The sequence below is a fragment of the Chelon labrosus genome (assembly GCF_963514085.1).
Source record: "Chelon labrosus genome assembly, chromosome: 12".
NCBI lineage: Eukaryota > Metazoa > Chordata > Actinopteri > Mugiliformes > Mugilidae > Chelon > Chelon labrosus.
In genome coordinates, this window is record NC_140345.1 from 6,200,642 (window position 1) to 6,225,801 (window position 25,160).

The window sequence follows — 25,160 nt, forward strand, 5'->3', positions numbered from 1 at the left end:
CCTCCACAGTAACACATTTTCATAGTTCTGGCTTCAAGTGGTGTCACAGAAAGTGCACGCTCACTGCACGTACAGATCAGGATAGCAGAGACAGTAACAGCATCCCATCTTTCAAAATTTGGTCAACAAACTAGACTATTATTTTTTTTTGTCAAGAAATCTGATGTTTGATTTCTACCAGCTGTGACAGTGGCAAGTTCAATACTCACTGAGCAAACACTGAACATCAACATGTTGGCAGGCAAGATAGTTTTTCTCAGGTAATATTTTGTTTCTTACTGACATGCACCCTTAACGTGGAGGCAGGCTAATTAAGTTGCCAGTGCCCTGCCCACTGATTTGCTCTGCTGTGGTGCTGCTGACACTGCTCCTGTTGCACTCTCTCAGCCAGCTAGCTTGTAAACAATACATTGATATTGCTTCAATTATGTCTGAACCAAGCTTCCTGCTGCTACATCCTCCACTAAGAGACAGTATGTTTGACATTTTAGGATAAACTGCAGTTAAGTTTGATGAAGCTGCTGCTCCCAACTCAACACCGCAACCTCTCCCAAAGTGAAATGAAACAGCTCACTTCACCAAGGTAAGAGTGGCCCTTTTTGAACTGATACAAGCTCTGTGCTTATGTGCTTGGCTGCTGCTGGTTTTGCTCTGCTGTGGATTACTCCATCTTGTTAGGCTAACATTAGCCTGCTGCTAATTGATTCTGCTACATGTATGCTGCTGTACTGCATGTTGCTTTCATTGCTGATGGCAGTTTAGTTCTTTTGGTTAGTTGTACTCCATCATGAAGCGTTCATGCCTGTTGGCTGTCACACTGTGAGTATTGTTGGATTTTTTGGGCTAGTTTCTGTTTTGCTGCTTGTTGTTGTATTTGGAGTTGTGGCTAATCAGGCTAGCATAACAACTCACAAGCTATCATTGTTGTTTTCAGATGGCTTTGTTGCATGGCATGTTTTTGCTGTGTTGTTGTTTCTATTGTTGCCTTCTAGCTCAGTGCAAATATGGCTGTCTAAGAGGGTAATGTTACAGCTTTATAAACTTATTGTCCTGCACATATCGCATTCACATTACACCCTTGTAGTGTGGGCTTTATGGGGCCTCCATGGGTGTTGCTCGCCTGCTGCGGGCCTTACCATGTTCACTCAAATCAGGAGCTTTTCAGTTTGAGACCATAACAACTCTTTCCAGAGCATTTACTTTGAAGACGTAGATCACCGCTTCACTTCAACAAGGTAAGAATTTGCTTTTTGCGCTAACATGCACACGATGTGAAGGTGCTCTGCTGATGCTGTTTGTGTGCTTGGCTACATGAAGCTCTCCGCACTGCTGGCTGTTTATTACTGACTATAATCTGCTCCTAATTTCTGCTGTCTGAGAACGTTTCAGTCCAGGGTCATATGGCTAAAATTGTGTTGTGCCTAGTTGAAGACTGGCTTCTTGCTGCCCTTCTCCCTTACTAACAATACTGTGCTGCAAGTATATATGCCACTTAATGTATGTAAAATCCAGAGGAACATTAATTGCCAACGTATTGTCCGATGTACTCCATAGTTGAAACGAATTTCCACTGCTAGCCACTTAATAGGCATCACCAAGCAGTCCTCAAAATACTTTATATTTATAAACAACACTGTGTATGCTCAATAAATGCATAGGCAGCAGTCTGCTGCTACCACAAATCCACAAACCTCGCCCCTTTTGAAATTCAACATAATTAAACAATAAACTGGGGATTTGAGGGGCAGTATCTTGTGCAATAGCAAAATCAAGGAGTGCATTCATTGACGTTTAAAACAACAAATAACAGCTATGATATGTACTGTGTTGCAGATTAGAGATGGCTAACTGAAGTAAATATGCTTAGCAGATGGTGTCGACGATGTCCCCAAGTGAAGGTCATCTAATGATGGATTCAATTAATAAACTGTTTGAATAACACCATTTCTTAATTTTCAAAAGATGATCAATTATTTTTGACAATAAACTATTTATTTATTTATTTATTTTTAGTTTGAAGCTAAATAATGCATGGAGTGTTTGACATATTTGTCAAGAACTACAATATTTGTGTTTTTTGTCTGTTTAGATTTGCAGAGAAATCTGTTCAGAAAAAAATCAGAAATGTCTCGTGGGACTCTCACACGCCCTGTTGCCCACCATAGCGTTCTACTCTGCACTTCCGTCCCTTTAGATTTGCCTTCACTGTGTGCTGCGTTGCGAGTGATGCGAAAGTCCAGACTTCCATTCTGTAGTTGAGTATGCTGAATAGCAGATTTGGGCTGGAAGTCTAAATAAGGCTGATCATTATATATGTTGATCATTTGGTCTGCAAGAAAATGTATGGTCACATTCTTTTAACACATCATCTTTAGTCACATCTGCAGTAGCAAAAAGGAAGAGAGACCCAAGACATTTAAATGTATTACTATCTTTAAATACTCTATTCTGTGGAGCTAAACCAGCAGACATGATGAGTGTTTTTGTTTTCCATGCTGTCTAAGATAAAGAGACGGTGGCACAAATCAATGTTTAGAGGAATGCTCCCTCTCTGATGATGATCCATAATCACATTTAGGCCACTGTCTTATCTGCTTCGACTTGTTCCTCTTCACTTGTACGCCTCTCACTCAAACTCTTATCAGTCGAGGGGCTGACAGCGGCGCTCTGTTTCTCGGCCTCGTGCGTGTCTTTTTCAGTCCGCGTCCCTGCGTTCGGACTAGACTCTATCAGAAAAGAACCGCGTCCTAGCCATTACTTCCACATGTGTGACAACAGTTGGTGTTATCTCCTCCTGTGATGTGAGCCTATAGTTGTGTTGCTGATTAAAAGACACGGGGTCACGTCACCTCTTTCTCCCTTTCTGTTGTCTCTCACTGTCTCGTCTTGTTTGTCACTGTCTGAATGAGACCGAGTAGGTGAGCTGCACCTGACAAAAACACATGCGTATTACGGGAACAAGGTCATTCGGAGGTGATAAACGCTAAGTGTGAATAAATGTTTTTAAAACTGCTCTCTCCTGGGAACCCACACACACTCTCCCTCTCTCTCTCTCTCTCTCTCTCTCTCTCTCTCTCTCTCTCTCTCTCTCTCTCTCTCTCTCTCTCTTTCTCTCTCTCTTTCTCTCCCACACACACACACACCGTCTTTTCCTGTTTTTAATTAAAAGCCTGAGTGACAACGTGGCCTATTTCTTCCGCGGCTGTTTCAAATTGAGGGAGAGATAAGACTTATATTTAGGGGGCCTTATCTTAGTCATCTATTTACTGCCGGTAATTTTTCCTGTCTCGCCTTACAAGAAAGTGCAGACAGAAAAATCCTCCCCTATCCTCTAGGTTTCAAATCTCCAAAGCAAAACTATGTGTCTTTCTCCCCCTCTAAATCCTCCTCCTGCCCATGGAACATGATGTATAAGAGTGAGAAATGGAGACAATGGATTTTACTCGTGTCCTAATGCGCTTTCCATCTAAGCTGTTACATTGAGTCAATACCCCACTAGCCCGATGACTGATTAACATGGCCGTTTTTGCAGTGTGTTCCCGTGCCGTGGTGTTTACTCTGCAGTAGGGCCAGGTCTGATGTCTAAACATTGTCATTGCGGTGCCGAGATCCGCACGGGATGCATAATGACAGACCAACATTAAAGCCTCTACAACACCAAAGAATCTGTTTCTCCTTGGTCTATTTTAGCATCCCAGTAAGGAGTCACTTGATCCTACCTCCTTCCTGACAGTTCAGCCACTGGATATCATTTTGTGTCTGCCTGTAAGATTAGCATAAAAGTAAAAGGGAAAGCGTTTTACTCTGAGAACCAACCGGAGATATGACAAGCTCTGAAACATTTATGCGCAGCTTTGATTTGTTTGGCCCGCTTTGTATCTGGTATGTCTGAAGGCGAGGCTTAATCAAAAGAGATGTACCCACATTGCTTTGGAATATATTACGCCATGCCATTCATACAGTGCGGTAGATGACTGAAGTGCATTTGTAAGCAAATGAGTTGCGCTGTTTGTGGTTTTAACCTTGAGAAAAGCAACCTGTGATAATAAAGCACTTGTCAGAAAGCCAGCCCCACTGCGAGCAGCTTTGTCCTGTACACGTGAGACGTGTTTGCGTTGTCGCCACCAACATTCTGTCTTCATTAATGCTGGACGGTTGCAGGGACAGGATACCTCTCTGGCGAAGCGACGAAACCATGACTTCAGCAGAGTTTTCAGTGCATGGAATGTCGGCTAAGATTTGAATATGAGAGATTGTGTTATTTATTGATTGACATGCATGGGACATTTCCATGACAGTTTACAGACCACTGATTTTCCATTCACATATATTTTTTAAACAATTTAATTCAATCTTAATTATCATATTTCTTTTCACATGGTGTCGAGAATAAATTCCAGTAAGGTGACAATCTTTACCCCACTCCTATTTTAAAGTGTCATAAGATCCTCATCTTTGGGTCTGGATATATAAGGGAGGTAATGTTAACACACTACTCATTTGTGGCTGGAACTGACTTGTCCTGCAGCAGATTATTATCGCTGGAGCCATTTAGTGTCAATTCCATAATGATCGATTCCATGTTATGGCTGTTGTCTGGTGGATGTACTTTTTTTACAAGATATTTGTGAAGGTTCTCAGTAATCCGGGTCATGGTATATCCAAAAACTGTTTAAGAAAGGCAACTAGACTTCAGTTCTAAGGGACTGGTGGGAATCAGAAACTGACTTCGCTTATTTCTCTTAACGGCTAGATACTTAGCTGTCGGTGAGGTGATTTGGACTGTTGTTCCTGTCTTCTTTCCCTATGAATGGTGCTCAAATGACCCATTATCAGTCAGAGGCTCCAGTCGCAAAGTGTGAATTGGGTTTTTCCAATTTAACATAGATGGCTTCCTTTACTCCTCTTTTAAACCATCTGAGTTCTCTGGCTAAGATTTGGACGTGTGTTGTCTTGTTTTTTACAAGATGGTGTCTATAATTGGCAAGGAGAAAGAAACATTATTCTGTGATATTACTCTATGACAACAAATTTAGTCACAAAGCCCAACATCTTCATGAGAGAGATGAAGTAGAGGATTACGTCATCTTAGTTGTAGGAGTATATCCAAGTGAACCTATTAATTGAAGTATTTTGTATTTATCATCAGCTTTGTATTTCTGAGTCAGGAACTGTAGTACTTTGAGGAAGTAGATTTTAAGAATAAGATGTACAAACGCTACTGCCAAGCTATCACATATTAGGAGAAGCGATCACATTACATTCTTCCATTCATTAAATCCCTGCTGTCCTTCACTTGTTGCCTGCGAGTTTGAAAATGAAATTAAGTTTTTATTTCTTGTTTTTAAAGTCTTGAATGGTCAGGCTCCCCGCCTACTCAATAATTTACTAAGTTTTTATGAGCCTGATCCCTATGACCCGATCTCGACCAGTCACTACAGGTGACCCGGACCTTTGCTGCTGGGGCCCCTCAATTGTGTAACTTCCGGATGCAGGCCCGATATCAAGCAAACTCAATGTCATTTTTTTGGATCTCATGTTAAGACATAATTTTTTTCTTATGGTTTATTTGTAGTAGGTGGTACTTTTGCAACTATTTGCATTGTCTTGTTGTTTTGTCTTATTTGGTTAATGGCAAACGATGGATTAAATTGGACCCGAGGAGGGATGGGAATTCAAAGGCACAAGCATTTTTTCAAAAAGACAATGTTCTGATCCAAATAAGTAGGTTCACAATCTTTGCGATGGCAAGTGTGGTTAATCCTTCACGACGATTCAACATCTCAAAGAAAGGTACATCTCAAATAGTATTAATACAATACATCAAATATATGAACTAAATCCACATGTAAAGAGGGACATAAAGGTTATCTAACAGTATCACCGATATGCGCTTGAGAAAATCTGTAATACATGTACAGTATATTGATACATATTTTAAATTTACTATCACAAATACATCTGTGTTGAATTCCATTGATATTTACACATCAGTGGAATTCAATAACCTTAAGCAAAATAAGCAAATGAAAAATCAATGGAACATTAAAATAACAGAATTCAAAGGGATACCTGTGAAATCCACAAAGTCTTTTCATAAAGCCTAATCTCCTCTTTCTTCCACTATGTTTCTGTCACTCTCCTTGTTTTGTGATTTGGAGATCTCGGCTCAGTTACACGGCTCCCATACTGTAGTGTTGTGTCCTTGAGGTTCTGTTCATTTCTCCTCCCTGTTCTGCTTTTTCCCTGCTCTCTCACCCATTCCCCCCTCCGCACAGTGGGAAGATTTTCTAATATCCATTACTTCCACCAGGGTCAGTGCAATCCCACTGGGTCTGCCAAAGTCTTGGCAGGTGCCGATAAGGGCCTTGCTCCAGACACTGTAATAACTTAACAAATCCCTCCATGACCCAGAATCCCCTTCACCAGCATGGCATCCCACTATTTTCCATAAAACCATTAAAATCTACCTGGTGTCATATTGGGAGAGAGGCGACTGTGGGCTGCGGTGCACTCCATGTCTTGCACATCTCAAAGCCTTTCTGTTAATGCAAAAAAACGCAACAATAAACTATAAATAGAAGAAGGCGGCATTACGATTCAACACCTGCTGTCAGCATGTTGTTGGGACAGAGCCGGTTCATAGAATTCACGGATAGGGTGTCAGCGTATGTCTGACGCAGCCAGGCGTAGCGGGCATGTGGTTTAAACCGTGCTCCGTCGTTCGTGCTTTAATTTTCCTTCATCCTTTCCTTCGCTCTGTTCTGCCTTCCACTCACACACAGTGGGTCATTTTGGCAGGGCCTCCCGGAGCTTTTATCCGATAATGATACCCGCTTCACTGGGTATCAGACCACAGCTCCACCCATTTCCTCCCCTCCCCCTCCTAACACCCAGCTTTCAACCTGCCAATCATGCTTTAGCCGCATTCGAGTGGCAATAGTGTTAATGATTCATTTCCCTTGTAATCCCCGCTCAGGCTGATAAGCTCATGACGGCTGCCGTTATTTGCGGCTGTTTTCCATTGTTTGCAGTGTTAAATTAAGCCTCAACGATCCATCCGCTGAGCCTCTGTGAGCATACAAAAAAAAAAAAACATTGGCCTCTAATAGATTAACTAGCCATACTGCACAAAGGAAGTGAAAGCATCTGTGTCTGATATCAGGCCTGTTTTCTTGATATGAGATTATTTATAGCCGAAACCGGGCCTTGAACGAGTCATGAAAAGCATTATATAAGAGAAATGTAGCACTGAATGTCAGCTTATTTGTGTGCAAAAACTACAGGAATCTTGTGAGACAACAAAAACTTCTAAAAGAATCCTGATTAGAAAAAAATGTTTCCATATGGGATTCCACCTCAGCAAAGTGTCTTTTAAATTCCGAGCCAGGCTTCTGTCTGACTTGAGATGCGAGTCAAATTGAGTCTCTCGTATTCTAATCATCACACATTTTCTGTCAGGGCAAGGTGAACAACGGCCCCCTCATAAAGACATCAGGCAAAACATCAGTGGAGCGCGGCATGGGTAATAACAAGTTTCATGAAGCCGTAAATCTGCCTAATCTAATGATTTGGCTCACCTGCTGCACCACTTTGATGTGTCATGGTGCCTACTTGTCATTTCAAGGGGATGTGTCGCCAAGGTGTGAATGGTTTCCCTCAAATGGACGGATTTATTTTAGTGTTTGACTGGGTGTCTGGCTGAGTTTAATGTACCGTGAAGGAATATAGGGCAGAACAATTCTTAAAGTTAAAGTTAAGTCATTGTTTTAGTTAACTGGCGGTGAACCATACACGTCAGTTTGCTTGACGTTGGTAAAGACGTGAAAGCATTGCCGCACATCACTGTTGAATCTATTCATCTGTAAGGAGGCGGAGTATACTTTATTTATGCCTTAATTTTAGGGCTAGTTGGCAAATAATGTATTGGATTAAATCAGAATTGGTGCCATTTACCACCCTTTCTTATAAATGAATTGGATAAATTCAAATGAGCGCCAAAGACAATTGCTACTTTGCAAATTTAGAGGGTAAGAACTGACCCTGGATCATGATGTGCTATTTTGTTCCAGTTCCTTTCACAAAACGTTGGGCATTTCCTGTAATTGAATGGGCACTGTCACAAGATTCAAATAAATGACCGCAATATGTCCTCAGCAATGTAGCCTAATGGCAGTTTGAACAAACAGTTCCCGCCCAACGTCGAGGACACATCCCTCATTGGATCCTTCCCTGCCCTGAGAGTCCTCTTTTAAAGGAAGCTTTGCTCCATCGTAAAAGCTTGCAATTATGGGAGGTTGCCAAGTGTTCTGAAAGTCACCTTTTAGTTTCTTTCTATTTGTGAGATGTGACAGTATTAAAAAATTTCATACCCGCGTCTACCTCATTGACGCATACAAACCTAAACAAGCACTCGCATCAACATTTTTGGGTCTGCAATAACAATCACCACTGTAGCTTTCCATTAATTGGCTCCTAACATAACACTAGTGTGGAGAAAAAATTGCCGTCTGGCATTTCAAAGAGCTCTGGTTTAATGAAAAAGCTTTTAAACTTAGATCAAAACCTTTTATTAATATCTTAAAACAGGACCATTTTGGCCACTTTGTTCATGATTTCCCTCACATCTGGTGTCCTTTATAAGTGATTTCAATCTACTCTGGGAAAGTTAGGCAAAGTACTCCAAAAGCCCCATAATGCATCTCCCAAAAGCAGAGATGAGCATATTGATATTATATTAATCAAATGTTTCAGTATAATCTAAAGTGCAGTGCTTTTGGTTGTCTAGTGTCCATACAGATGGGGTCTCGTCAAAGATGAGAAACAGTTTCTGGCTCTGGTTCCATAAGAACCGTAGCCAGTTTCTCATCAAAGTTAAAAGACCCCAAACATTCATTCATTCATCTTCTGTAACCGCTTGTCCTGTGAATGGTCGCGGGGTCTGCTGGAGCCTATCTCAGCTGTCATCGGGCAAGAGGCAGGGACACCCTGGACTGGTCGCCAGTCTATTGCAGACAGATAGACAGACAACCATTCACACTCACACTCACACCTATGGCCAGTTTAGAATCACCAATTAACCTAACAAGCATGTCTTTGGACGGTGGGAGGGAGCCGGAGTACCCTGAGAGAACCCACGCAGACACAGGGAGAACATGCACACTCCACACAGAAAGGCCCTGTCAGTCCATGGATTTGAACCCGGGACATTCTCGCTGTGAGGCATCAGTGCTACCATCTCTCCACTGTGCCGCCCGACCCCAAACATCAAGAAGTAAAATAGAAACTACTGAAGACCTTTGTAAACAAATGAGTCAGAACACTGACTGAAAATGTTTCTGGCTTCGTTAAAAATGTGTGCTCTAATGTGAGGTAAACTGTTGGATGTTTTCTAGTATGCTATGGCAGCTAGATAAAAAATTAGATTCATGATCTTGGTTTTTATTTGGCCGAATATTTATGTAGCGTGTTATCACTACCTATTTTGTGGGTTTCAGTTTCATACTATATAGTGTGGCCTGAATAAGGGACAACCCACCACTGCCCTTTACGCTAACTTTTTCGTGGGTTATTGTAACGCCTTAACGCGGTGCTCAGAGATGACATCATCCAGGTCAGAAGACATCATCCGGGGTCTGTAGGTCAATCTACAGATGATGATAACAGGTAACGCGGGACTCAAAGGGAAATAGCACTAGCGTACGATAACAAAATATTGGTGAAATGAACGAGTTTCACAGCAGATAATGTGTTATTTAGAGGCTGCGTTTCGGTGCCCCAGTCACTCCCACTATATGGATATACGCAGATCTAAATATCTCCTGAAGGACTACAAATTACACAAAACTTATTTGGGTGAGCAAACGATCGTATTTTATGCCAGAAATAAGGTTCAAGTTGTAAAAAACAGTAGTTCCCCTTTAAATGCTTAGTGTGACTCAAGCATTGCGCTGCAACTGGTGTACTGTTTCTGCATTTATCACATAGGTACGCAATGATTGCTTGTGAGTCTGAACACATATTGTAGCGTCTCACACAAAGGAAGCTACGGAAGCTTTTCTGCAAGGTAACTGAAGCTTGAACTCGGGCTACTGTTGGGCGTAGCCCACGCCAACACCATAAACACCTTCAGTCTGACACTTCTAATATGCAGGAAACTCTAAACTCTGCCCTAACTTCCGTCTCTTGCATGGTGCATTCACTGACATCAAGGACAAAAAAACAACAATGTCAACTAATGGAACACAACAGAACTAAACACAGGAGCTTATCAATACTGTGCGCTTCAGATCTGTATTGTCTATATAAACATCTGCACAGCGTGTTGTAAGAAAGGATAGTGTAGCCGGAAGTACTAGTACTTTTTGTACAGACTACTCGACCCCTATGATATATACAATTTTTAGCATGTGGATTTCAGTTTTCTAAAACATGGTCTAAATAAAAACTGTTTAAACAAAAGTTTGTTTAAATAGGTTTTATATTTGATTTTGGCGTCAGCGATCCTGATTGATCACTTGTGTGTCACTTGAGTGTGAAATAACGGTAAATGAATAGCTCCACCTAACCTGAAACTAGCTGTTTTATTCATCTTTATGCTGCAGTCTCACTTGACCACACCTCCTCACCCAGACTCGACAAATACTCCACTGGCTCTTCTCACCGTGGTCAAAAATTATCCGGTACTTCTTTAAAGGGACAATCTGCCAGTTTGACATATGAAAATTCAATGAACTAGTCACAGGAAGGACTACAAAGATGGTTGCACAATTTCTTTTGGGACTTGGAATGAAACTACGTGAGCAAATACAAGGGAGTGTAATGAATGATGCCATGAATTTGCATGATTACTGTAGGGGATGCATTTTTTTATACTGGATTTATATTAGTGAAGAAATTCAAGATACATTTGCTTTTCTTTTCATAATCCATCTTTCGTCCATTTTCCATCTAGACAACAATTCAAATATGTGTACTAATTTTCATGTAATGGAACTTAAGTTGCATAATAAGACGATGGAATTCATTTTTCATTCAGTTTGAATTTTTTGTCCATCCCATCGCACAGTACAAATAATACAATATCAACAGTGCGTTTAATTTGATTCAGCCGACTGACCTTCATACTACTCTCATTTTCTTTCTTTCTAGTCCACACTTCACATAGGGCTCGACCTCCTCCCGACGATGAAGCCACTTGTATTTTTAGGTCTGACTTGAAGGAATGTGTGTTGTGGTAGGTAATCTGCCCCTGGAGAGATGTCTAAATTAGAATACATCAACAGCGACCCACATTACCTCTGGTTCAGTCTAAAGGCTGGAGGGTTTTCTACTGTTCCAGCCTCCCCACGTTATAATTGCCACATCACCGTGGTTGGCATGTCGGTCTCCTGAGTTCCCTGCTATGTCTGCGCAGTAGCTTATTAATCCTAGAGTTTTGGAAATATGAATATTTGGTTTCTGGAACAGAGTTAGATTAGAAGATTGATTTAAGGTTACAACTGCAACAGATTATTATTATTTTTTAATTATTTTCCGGATTCATTCATTGTTTGGCTTATTAAACATTACAGTAAAAGATGCCTGTATTGTCTGATCCTCATATATTTTGTGTCGCCAACAGTCAAGAACAGAAACATATTCAAATTACTGTAATGCAGAACCAGACCACATTTTCAAGAGTGAGAACCTTGTTTGTCATTTCTAGCTTTGGTTAGCCTTTGGTTTTTGAGTGGCGTTAAAAAGCCCATCTCTAAACACAGCATGCTAGTTTTAGTGAAGCCACTTTCCAGCAATCTGCAAGGCCAGCTGATTCCTACATTTCTCAGAGCTTGTTGCGTTTAGTTAAGGGTTACGTGTGTGGACAGAAAAAGCAAAAGAGTAAGAAGAAAAGGAAGTTGTGAGCAGTTTCTTCCTCTGCCTCTTGGATGATGGATTTCTTTCTGTGTGAGCCTTCACTGTGGCTGCAAAGAGGATTGTTCAATATAGAGGCCCTTGTAGCTATTCTTACACCCGTTGGTTTACGCTGTGTAGTTATTTGTAGCAGTCAAAGAAAGAAATCGGAAATAGAAACACGGGCCCTGAAATTCGGGAGATGTATTTCTAAAACAGATAGCTGCTCTTGAATAAAATAAAGTGGGCTTTTTTTTGTCATTCTCTTACAAAATGTATTCCATGTGTTTGTGTTAATATCGTATATCTTAATATGCCTCTTGAGTAATTTCGCTTTCAGTTAGATTTGTTTATTTTGGCATCTTAAGCAACACGGGAGCAGAACTCGCAACTGACAAGTACAAGTTGCATATTATAAGTTTTTTTTTTTTTTTTTACACAAACTGCATCTCCTCATTCAGTATATGACAGCCCAGAACAGAAGGTCCTGCACTAAACTGGCAAATCAGAAGACTGAGTAAGTCATAATGACTGACCGCAAAACTACTACGACGCCCCTAGATCGTGCTATTAATGGATGCCAACCTTCTGTTTTTTTTGGGGTTTTTTTTGCCAGGTGTCTTTTGTAGAACATCTTGAATTACAACGAATGGTTCTAAAGTACAGGCTTTGCTTCACCTAACCCTCCTTTACTTGACGTAGATGCTGGCGATAGCTTTTCCATCCAGGAAGGAAGGTGCCACAGATAGGACACTGACTTCCTCCCGTCCTCAATCAACCCTGCTCTGCTTGTGTTTCTTTGTTTCTATTTTGAGTTTTCTTCTTCCTCTCTCATCACCTTGTTTTTTTTTTTTTACCTATTTTTCCTTCATCACAGTTATACGCCTTCTCCCTCCCCTCCTCTTCTACCATCCTCACTTTTTCCCCTCTGCTTTAACCCACGAGAATACCGACACTAGAACCTGGAGGACACTGATAAGGCCCTTCCTTTTAAACCTCATCTTCACAGGCTGAGTGTGCAAAGAGAGGAATGGAGCAGAGTACACCACCATCACAACCACATGGTTGCATCAGAGATCATGAAGCCCAGCCAAGAATTTGGCCTTTTGTTTTTTGCTACAGACCTGAGGGACAGCCTGGAGTACAGGATAGGCAATATATAAAAAGAACCTGCTCATGTAAAATCAGAGTGAGATTGAGGGTCAGATTTAGCACGGTGCAACCTGGATGATTAGTTAAAGGTTTGAATAATGTTAAGTCAAAACATTACTGGCACACAATCTCTTATTTGCAGGAAAATGAGAAATGAGTTAAAAAGCTCTAAATGTCGATCAGTTTAGCCCAAACAAAATCAGATAGCAGTTCTGTTGGTGGGGATAAAATAAAATGAAATGAGCCAGTGTTCTTAAGCCGTCAGCTGTCACACAGGTAATTTATTTTATCGTGGCCATCTCTTCCCAGGTACTTCTATAAGCTGTAAGCCGTTTGCCACAACAGCTGTCATGGCTGTAATCTCCATGGTTGGAGATGGACAGATATCATCTCCAAACTAGCTTTTCATTTCACTCTGTACCTCCCAGGCTGGCAGAGATCTCTTTCTGCTTCCAGAGTAAATGTGGAAAATGAGTCATCCAGAAACTCATCAGTGCAGGTTTTGGGTTGAATGTTGTATTTCAAAGCCAAAAAAGGCTTTTTATAAAAATTAAAATATTCATACAAAATGTAATGTTACACTAGAAAATGTCCTTTGAATCAAATTTACAGAATTCATGCTCTCTTACTCAGACTGAGCAATGTCATGGAAGTCCTACACCATCAGTGTCCTACCCCGCCGTATCTGAGAGATTGTTGCCTCCCGGTGATATAATTATTATTATTACCAAACTTGTGCCGCAGATTATTACAAGAATGTCTTGCTTTTATTTGCAATCTCTCCTTTATAGCTGAGCTTAATGATATTCTGTCAGACAGAGTGAAAAATTAACAGTTTATTACGCCACAAAGCTTCAGTGCAGAGTGCAAACACTCTGCTAATGCCTGCGGTAATGGATATAAAAAACATAAGATCCAGCAGGGAGAGAAAACATACATTCGTGCATATCATAACTTGCTGAGAGGCATCTTGTTGCAGAAAATGGGAAAACAATATAAATCCTTAATGCTGCGGTGGGCAGAATGACCTTTCTTCCTCTCGGAAAAAAGGATGCGCACGTCTTAACCTACACTGGCAATCCCAGATGTTACACCTGTCAAAGTGAACATTTGCACTTTGTATTTTTCATGATCTACCTCAGGGATGGGCAACCTAAATGATGGAGGGGGCCACAATTTTTCATCGACACTACCAGAGGGCCACATAGGACCGCACACTTAACCAGATATGATAAAACTGCCATTTTAAATATGTTTGTGTGTGTATAATTAGATTATATATATATATATATATATATATATATATATGTGTGTGTGTGTGTGTGTGTGTGTGTGTGTGTTTATTGAAGCAAACCAGAAATAACCACTTACTGTGATTTGTTTTTTTGTAATTAATTTGTGCATTTTTACACTAAGAAAGAGTTTAACATTTTCCCTGTATACCCACTCTACCTCACCACTATCCGTAGTGAACACAGGTAAAAACCCGCTGTTGTTTGCGTACTTTTGATTTGAGGTCCGATACGATAGCAGCCCTTATATTATAATTTTCAAAAATTAATCTAAGGGCCACGTCGAGTGAAACTGCTCACAACTTCCTTTTCTTCTTACTCAGTTGCCCATCCCTGATCTACCTCAATTGAAGGAAAATGTATTTTTCATTTGCCGAAGTGCTTCAGACATTTCTGTACTGGGAACTACAACACAGACTCTCTCTCCTCTTAATTTTGAGACACGTGCAAAACACGAGACACGAAACAAACCTTCCAGACTGATCGGATAAAAGCTCATTTAATATATCTAAAATTGCAAAGATGTTTATACTAAAGAGGCACAGATTCCTCTCAATTGTAATAATTTTCCTGTAACATTCTAATGGCATAAGAAATCAAATTTATAATTGTGGATTTGTTTCTTCTGTCTATATATCTCATGTAGACAAGTTGGCAAATACAAAATAAAATGGTGAAAAACCTAATCAAAACTCTTACTTGGCCAGATAATGTAACACATCGGTGACAGGAAAATTCTCCTCCTCTTTAATCGGTGAGGTTAAAGGTCAACGGCCTGCCTCGGCTAGCAGGGATTTGGTTCTTGCTTAACGCATTTGACAACAAAGGGCATCATAGGTCACAGAGCTGAAGGGCATTTTATTTTTATTTTATTTTCATGCAGTTTATGGTGTCCAACTGCAATACTGACAGTAAATCTAAAGCTTAACTTTCTGAACATTTGACTTTTGAACCTGCAATTTATACAATTTGGTCATGATTAAAGTACAAGAAAATAAATAAAATTTTGGAGCCACAAAAAAATGCCACAATACCACTGGCTATATTATCAGTCTGAGAGCTGCGGAGAAAGTTTGAGGTACACTACCACAAAATAATTTGAAATAATCCTACTGTTTTTCCATACATTAGTATAGAACATTTACATACAGAGGTAAGCACCTGTAAGCAAAACCAAGCTGCTACAACTCCATGTATTGATCGTCCATGTCCGTGATACAATAGGAGAAATACTTGCAGGACTGATGTAAAAGGGGAACCAGCATCCAGTGCTGAACAACAATGTACTTCATATGACAATGTAGGTCGCTGTGATTACGTTTCCAACTAACAACTGTCAAAAGGGTAAATCAATAGGTAATTTTGGGGCCAGACAAGAGTGGTTGGAGTCAATATCCTGAATCAAGCAACCCACTGGAAAGCCCTGAGGGAGCCTGGTAAAAGGATTACCCTCTGCTACCCTTAAGTTCTCACTCCATAATTGTCTTTGAGCAGTGATGAACATCAGAGGCATGACCATGTCTTCAGCCCACACTTTTGCCAGAAAAAAATCAATAAAAAATATATATATATTTATATATCTCCTTGCTAACCCTAACCACATGGCTACATTACATTTCCATTGTTATATTGGGCACAAAAAACATTTTCAAAATGCCTAACATCCTTCACAAATGTATCAAGGTTAATAGTGCCATTCATATTGGAGGACTAATCGCTATGATTTGAATGGAGGATAATCGCAAGGCTAATCAGGGCCTCTCCTATAAGCTTTTTGTTTGGTGATCTATGCTGTGCACTTGCTCCCTGCAGAAAGGATTCCATTGAAGCGGGATGTAATGCGTGCACTGTAATATTCACTTTACTATTTCACAGAGGGCTATGAATAGGGACAGTGAATGAATCAAGCTCTAATGCGAGCATTATCCTTCAGACATTTGTGCTTATTGGTCTAATGCTTGTCAGTGGAGCCAGAGTGGAGGATGACATTTTTAATGTCCGGTTTTATTGTCTGTCGCCTCTTACTAATGTTCATAGTTCCAACTCATGAGCAAGCAAAGTGAGAGATTTCCTACATCTTTTATAATGCGTTTAATAATGTATTGCACCAGTGATAATTGAATAATGCTTCAGGACGGCTCGTTGAATCCCCTGTAAAGTCCGTCCTCTCCACATAGACGGCAATATCTTGAAACAACAATAGAAAGCTAACAATGCAGTGGTATTATTGTAAATAATCCTCTTTGACACAATGAACTGTGTTATCGTTGTGAAGGATTTATTCCCTTTTGTGTTTTTGCGAAACCCTAATACCGAGGTCTGTGACTCTTTGAAAAGAGAAACTGCAGAGGAAATTCGTGATATAGATTGAAGGAGAGCCACTTGAAATGGGGTTGACTGACCCAGATGGCAGCACACAACCAGCTTCAAATGAAAAGAAAGAGAAAAGCTTATTGGATGTATTGAATCATTTTACTTTGCAGCCAGCCAGGGGATTGGATGAGGTGTGTGATCAGACTCAGTGCCAGGTCGCAATGTGTTATCAGAGACACACTTGACCGCAGACATCTTGAAACGGACACACAGGCAGTGTACTGTTCAAAAACAGTTCTGTGAAAGGCTGAGAGCTGCGGAGAAAGTTTGTCCTAATTCGGTGGAGCTTGCCATCCCGTTGCCATTTCATTTCAAGCATCACATCATATTGTTGTCAATATTTGTATTAGTTTTTTTAAGAGAACTGCCATAACAAGGTGGCCTTTTATATTTCAGTTAATTAGTGAAAAAAATAAATGGCTAAACCGTAGAAAAACAAATTACTGACCCAACATCACTTTAGTAATATGAGACCTTATGAGCTGATGTTTTGATTCTTTGGCATGGATTAAACCCTGTGGCTACTCACCTGACTGTTCACATTTCACCATCTGAAATGGAACTGAATGTCAAAAAGATGGACATGTTTGGATTTATAGAAACAGTGTTGGGTAAAAACAATACTCAACGTGCACTAATGAATCAGTTTGACTCTTTACGATTTGTAATACACTGCAAAAAGCTCATGAGAATTGCCATTTTTCTTCCAAATCTATAAAATAGTTTTCATTTCTTCGGTCATCAGTTCAGAGCCATAGCCTTTCACCGGTACATCCATCTGTCAACATCATGGCTCAATGAGCTTTGAAAACACTTAAGCGTCACTTCAAGGTCTTCTAAACTCGAGGGCAAATGGCTGCAGACTCCCAGTTCACCTATTTTGTTTGTAGTTTACCACAGCAGCTGCAAGAATTACGCCGCTGCCCCCAAAATGGTTGAATTTCTGCCTTCCACCAGCCGTTCCATCAGTAAAACCGCACTCTGCCAGACAAATATTCACAAGCTGTTCTGTGCAGTGAGTTAAATGGAAAAGTAAATAAAAGTACAGTAACACTTTTGGACCTTAGCTTGTCCTTATGGTCAGGCTCTGATGAATCCTATTTCTGTGCCTGGGCTCTTTTGTCTGTTTCTGCCTCAACTTTTGATTTCATGTCATCCCCATTCTCAACAACCCGCAGAGAATGAAAGGGAACTTATGTCTTGTGGCTTTATGCTCTGGCCTGTTGAGGCTACGGTTGGTAGAAATATTGACCTTTTCTGTGATGTGAGTGTTTCCAGTATGATTTCTGATCATGAACGCAAAATGGCAACTACAGAGAGAGGCTTGCTCTTTGATTGTGAGGGGCTACGGACTTGATGTTTACCACTGATGTTTTATGCTGAAGAAATGTTTCTCTTGTTGTTTCTGTCTAGAAATCTCTCAATGCAAAGTCTCGCTGTCTTCTTTTGCCCTGTGGTGGTAAACCATGAAAAGGACAGATAACCTCTCATGACATATTAAGACTCCTTCAATCATTTACCTTGGAAACTGACATTTAATTACTCCTAATTCATACAGCGCAAATATATACGTACATGTGCAAGTGCCTTACAACCAGGGCCACTTTTCTGAGATCCCTAAAAATAACAACCTGCTCAGGAGTTAGCGGACCTGCACAGATGGTGGTATACTATGCAAGCCACACGGGACAATTAGTACGTGAATTGATGATGATGCGGGCTCAGCACTAATTGGAGTCTGGTAAATGAATGTGATTTCTCCCTCTGTCTCAGTGGGCAGCAACATCAGGTAGCACTGTTATAAGTCTATTTTCATAACCAGCCTTGGCAGCAAGTAATGGGTTGATCATATGCAATGTGCAGCCAGTCTGCACCTCGGCCACCAGCACTAATCACACACGCAGATTGCATTAATGTTGGCTTATGATCTTGTTTTGGAATAATTGAAGTGCATCGGTATCTCAATTTGCTGGCTGTGAAGCACAGGATTCAGAGTTTAGAACTTGGGTTCGCGGGCTTGATAAAATCCTCCGCTCCGCGTTTTAAGTGTTTGAATAAACACTTGTTCACAGGGTAGATAAAAAAGGTTACCAGGTTGGAGGCAGTCTGAAAGGAGACGGTCGCTGAAGTTTCACGCCTGACATGCTGCGTATCCTTGGCCTCATACCTTTTAATTAGTCCCGTTTTCGAAATGTCAAGTTAAAGGCAATGAATCAGGATCTCCCACACAGGATGCTCCCGCAGAGCAGTCTGGCTGCAGTTAAAATTGTCATTTCAGTGCGATCTTTATCATCTCATCCGTGCCAGGATGTTGGTGAGATCTGGTCTGGATGTATTTACTTCCACTCTTGCTTGGATTGCTATTAGATCTTCGGATCGAGACAATGTCGGTGTCGGATTAGATAGGAGCCCTACAGTCTAAATGACAGTGGCTCAGTTGTTGCTGCTATCACCACACAGCAAAAGTGGCGCTGGCTGGAGTGGAGTCTGAAGAGGGCATGCTTAGTTTTTCTTTTCCACGCTGATACATGCGTGTTAGAGATATGCTCCAAGCTGGAGCGCTGTGGCTCTGTGTGACAGAACTAAGACTAATAAAGAATAATTTAATTACTAGTTTACATTGTACTTTGTAATTGTTGAATAGTTTAATCAAAGTTCTTTTGCTCTTACTTCCCAAATACTGAAGGGGTATTGTTGCACCAATCTGGACATTTCAAGCTATAAATATGCATGCGAAGACGAACCAAAAACAATGATTAAATCATCCTTTAAATTTAACACATAATGAGCAACAGCCATGGATGCAAATGGCACATGTACTCCGTTAACTGGCCTTTTCATGTGATGACATATGTTCAATTAATGTCATCACTCGTGTATTAGCTGATCATTTATTCAACCCCTGACGGTGCCAAATGCTGGCAGTTGAACCTCACGGGCGGTCTGGCCTGAGGAACCTTTCTTTTGATGGAGCATGCAGGCATTTTTTTTTTTTTTTTTTTTTTTTTTTAGAGCTTGCAGTCCCCTCCAGGAAACCAGCAGCAAGGAGCAGTAAATCAATAGCTACGCAGTGTGGGCAAATGACAACCCGTTTAGTTTGGCGGCCTACTTCGTTTCACAACATGCGGCCTGGCCTTCTAAACCGAAGGCAGGGTCTCGGGGAGAAAATATTTCCCTGCACTAAATCAGATTTGGCAGCAGGTGGTCCGAGGAGTTGTGAGTGAGCTGCTTCTACACCTGCCAAGGACTGCGGAGCCAGAAGAAAACACTCTATTTTTCTCCACCCAGGTGACTCTCCTGCACCTCCCACTGCTTCAATATATCAGTGGTATCTGGCTGGTTGTGATGTGTCATCCATCAGCATCACAGCATCTTCAAAATAATCATTTTTTATAAGGGGCGTAAAGAATGCAAAGGGCGAACCTGAAATATGATCCTGCAACTATTTGTTGAATTAACCGGATTGAAATGGTGCACACAAATGAGTTCAGTTTACTATTATTATAAGAACTGGGAAAGAATATATTCCTTGGAGTGTGAGTAAAGGTTATGTCTTAGCATTTATGACCTTGATCCTTGTGAGGACTAATCCATTTTGCTGTCTGAAGTATTGATGCAATCTACAATCAAAGGGGATGATAGAAGAAGAACCTGTGCACAGAAATGCAACTTTCTTGCTTTCATGAGACTTCTGTAATATTCCTCTGGGCTAAAACCTGAAGCAGGGTTGACAGAAGGAAAATTAATTCTCATCATGTCCTTAAATCCACAACAATTTGTCCTAAGCAGCAAAGTCACTCTGTGAAAGGAAAAAAAGCGGCATAAAGCTAAATGTAAGATGAATTATGCATGTGAGGGGCAAAACTCGATTATACCGTTATTTATCTGATTGACTGGCGCTGTGGCAGTGAGGTTCAATTTCCGCTCCTTCGCTCACACTTCATAGCCTCTTACTCTCTCCTGATCTCTAATCTTTACATTTCAAAAAATGGTACAGTGTCTGTTTTTTTCCTCTCACTCTTCCGTGCTCTGGGCAGACAGGTTGTACACCTCAGTGGGCTTCAAACTCGATAGTTCTGAAACTTAGGATCCTCCCTTAACCTCTTTGACATTTATTTTTCTCGCATAAAGCCAGAAGTCCCCAAATGGCTCATGTTAGACATGCATTTTAGTTGTGGATCATAATTTGATGGACTAATTTTGAGTTTTCAAAGAAACAGTTTTAAAGACCATTCACGCCTACTGTATGCTTTACATAAAGGGAAAGAGCACACAAAACTGTATCTTACAATGACATAACCAGTTAAACATAATTAGTTATGTTTGCCAAAAACTGCACCCAGTTCCTTAATCCTTAAGCCTGTTTTTAAAAAAAACAACAAACTATATATTGGTAACCTCTTAAAGGGGAACTACCGTTTTTTACAACCTGGACCTTATTTCTGGCATAAAATACGATCGTTTACTCACCCATATAACTTTGGCGTCATTTGGAGCCATTCGGACGATATTTAGATCCGCGTATATCCATATAGTGGGAGTGAGTGGGGCACTGAAACGCAGCCTCTAAATAATGCATTATCTGCCGTGAACCTCGTTCATTTAACCAATATTTTGTTATGATACGCTAGTGCTATTTCCCCTTTGAGTCCGGAGTTACCTGTTATCTATCCACATCAACAAGCTCCTCATCCGTATACTCTGGCTGAAAACAGTAAGGACGTTCTGATAAACAAAGTCGCCGTCCACAACCTCAGAATCGGAAAAATATTCAGCCATGTTGCAAAACACTAGCGCGGCGCTCGGAGATGACGTCACCCAGGTCAGAGGTTAGTAGGTCAATCTACAGACCCCGGATGATGATAACGGGTAGCTCTGGACTCAACGGGGAATAGCAGTAGCGTGTCATAACAAAATATTGGTGAAATGGGCAAGTTTCGCGGCAGATAATGCGTTATTTAGAGGCTGCGTTTCGGTGCCCCAGTCACTCCAACTATATGGATATATGCGGATATAAATATCTGACAACTCCAAATGACACCAAAGTTATATGGATGAGTAAACGATCATATTTTATTCCAGAAATAAGGTCCAGGTTGTAAAAACGGTAGTTCCCCTTTAACGTTTATGTTTTCAAAAGGAATAACTTGGATTGCTGCTGAAAGCCAAACACAAGGTGGAAAAGCGAGGAAGTATGATTAGATGGATTCATTTATGTTGGTTCATGTCATTTAAATTGAGTTTGTTGAAACTAGGAAAAACATTGGCTACTTTTGCACGGTCAATATTTTCCTAAGCCGGAACAAATCCCTCCAGTTAGAGATTCTAATTTAGCGGTTTAAGATATATGCATTTACCCCAAAATGTGAATCAGATTAGCTGAAATGTAACAAAAGAAGAAGAATTTAATTAACTGGAAGCAATTGACCAAGGCGGAACAGGACAGATCCAGATATTCAACGGTCCTGCCCCATTGATTCTTGCCTCATTTAGCCCTTCAAATTCTTGTTTGAAGAAGGTTTAATTTAACAGATTTCTCTTGCACCTTTTATTTTTAATATATATATTTCGTTCTTCGTAGGTTCTATATTTCTTTTATTTATTTACTGTTGTTCGTAAGGGAGACTTGCAAAGTAAGAATTTCATTGTATGGTCTAAATCAGGGGTCTTCAACGTTTCCCAGGCCAAGGACCCCCAAACTGATGAAGAGATGGAGCGGAGACCCCCTACTTATGCAAATGTGTATTTAAAGACATTTAAATTTATGAAAAAAAAAATTTCACGACCCCCCTGCAGTACCTCCGCGGACCCCCTAGGGGTCACGGACCCCCTGTTGAAGACCTCTGGTCTAAATGGCTGTTTTCACTGTGCATATGAAAATAAACATCTTGAATCACATTGTGTCGCACCATGTTTCTGTCCCTGCCGGAAACTCTCCATCTGATGCTTACCCCACAAACATGTGCAAAAACAACATGCATTTCTTCCATCCAATATTTCACATAATATTTTTCCTGAATGCGACAAAAAAATTCCATCCTGGCCGTTTTGTTTGGATTGAGGTACTTATATGAGATATTTTTGTTCTGATTAAGGTTTTATTCACATTATTAGTGGAATTCCTGCGTCCATTTAAATGTAGCCAGTGCCAGCTTTATCCATTAAACGTTAACAGAGTTTACACAGAAGTTTGATTGATTTTTCGGCTCCAGAGTGATAAGAATTCAAAGTTTTTTCAGGCACTTCATAGGCCAAATAATTACTTTGTAAGTTTTGTAAATGTTAATGCAGTTGATTTAAATAATTGTATGTTATATTGTTTTAAAGCAATCACCAAGCGCCGTAATCAGGAATGAGAATGTGTTTTGTGCCGTACCCGCAGGATTAATTTATTTAGATTTTCATCATACACTGCTAACACTTCACATAGCTTGCAGGTTAGAGGTGCTTCACTTCTCATGACTTTGACTTTGACATTGCGTTGCACACAACTGCCTGCACAGTTACTGGTTGTTTTATATTCTTGTAAGTGAGTATGTCAAGTTGGAGCCTCTTATTTGGGCTTCCTCCAGTGACAGGAGACTTGCCACACTTATTAGAGTGTGGAGGCATTGTCAAATTGCTTTTAAGAGCCTATGGATGCCTGAACTATTGCTCCTCAACCTTCCCCAGATTATTCAATCTCACAGTCCTATTGCAGGCTCAAGATAAGATGGAGAATCCATGCAGTGGAGGCTTATCTGAATTTAGCACACACTCTCAGGAGTATGGGATTTCACTACAAATTCCTTCCCCGCATTTCAGGTATGACCCAATTAATGTGAGAATTTGCTGCCTTTCCTGTTCACCTCCTGCCACATCAATAAATGATAAGGACTTTAAATAAATGCAGTGCAGGGGCTGCACACAAATATCAATATGGCAGATTTTTATGAGAAAAATACTTCAGTATATTTTAGTTTGGAATGTGCTTAAGCCTTTCTGTGTTTAGTAATATTTTTTAAAACATACATACATAATCAAATGAACAAAAATAGGTTTTCTGCTCTATAATTGTTTATTCTTCCCTGGAAACATTTCCCTGGTAATTTGTGTTATGTTATGAATTGTGTGTCCAGACCACAATTCTTTAATAAGTAAATTTAAGGTATCCTTAGCAAAGTTTTTTTGTGTTTAAATTGAAACTAAATAGAACTAACATTTGGATATGTATCCAAGCACACTTTCTCATTTGTTCTTGTTACATAATGGTGTCAGCACCCCCTGTATTGCAAAGGGTGTATTTTAACCTAACCTAACTCTTGGTGTTTTGGATGTTTGAACTATACCAAGAAATGACCAAATGACTAAATGCAACAGAAAAGAGCAACACAAAACATTATGGAGAAAAAAAAATCACGATCCCTCACCCCAGTGTCCTGAGTGGAAATCAATGTGGACTTCTATCTGTCTTTATCCCTGCTGGTACTGGAGGTCAGTACAGGTTGGGGTCATTAAAGAAATGGGAAATTAATTTCCATTTTCTCACACAGAGGATATGGCTCACTGTAATATTGTATTTATTTGCATTGTTACAAAATGGATGCCTGTGGCAACATTCCTGGGAAAAATGCTGTATTAGTAATGCTTATGTAATCACTATAAACAGATATCTTCACATGAATGCTAAAATAAGCCATAGTTCCTCATTAAAATGACTATATTTTATTTAGCTGTCACCCAGAGTTCTCGGCGTTTACTCTTACCACCATTACCTACAGATGTTGACAAATCATTCTCTACCCATCTTTGAGGCTGCTGCTTGGATTAAATTTTTTGATAATTTCAAAGTGACATAATGGTGTGTTGTACAGCAGCAGTCCATTACAACACACATAACCCTTAACTGCCCATCCATGGCTAAATTTAGCAAGGATTTGATACACAACACCATTGCATGCAGTGCAGTTCTTTAATGGCTGCACCTGCAAATCTAAACAGACTGATAAAATGCACCGGCCTGTTTGAATTATTTTCCCCACAATAGTGGGCATCATTGATGGCAGTGACAGGCATGTAAAACATTGTATTTCCAGATAATGTTGTTTTACATCTTGGATAAAAATTTAATGGCTTGGAAGATCCAAGTCAATTGTTCTTTCCAATTATAGATTTTCCCCATCCTCAGAGACATGTTAAACAAAGTGGTACTAAAGACTTGGCTGGACCATCTTGGATGTTTTTCCTGCACAGTGTGATCATTATTGACATTAGTGCTAATCTGGGGGCAAATGCCAGAGCAGCTGCCTGGAAAAAAAGAGAAAAGATTTCCTGGCACTAAAAGAGTCCCAGAGGTCAGACTAAAACGCCATGACTGATGGTCAGAGCCTGAACCAGACCCAACAATTGCTAATTATCTGAAATATGTGGGTCTTTGGGTCCAAAACTAAAACTGTGACGGAAATCATCTCC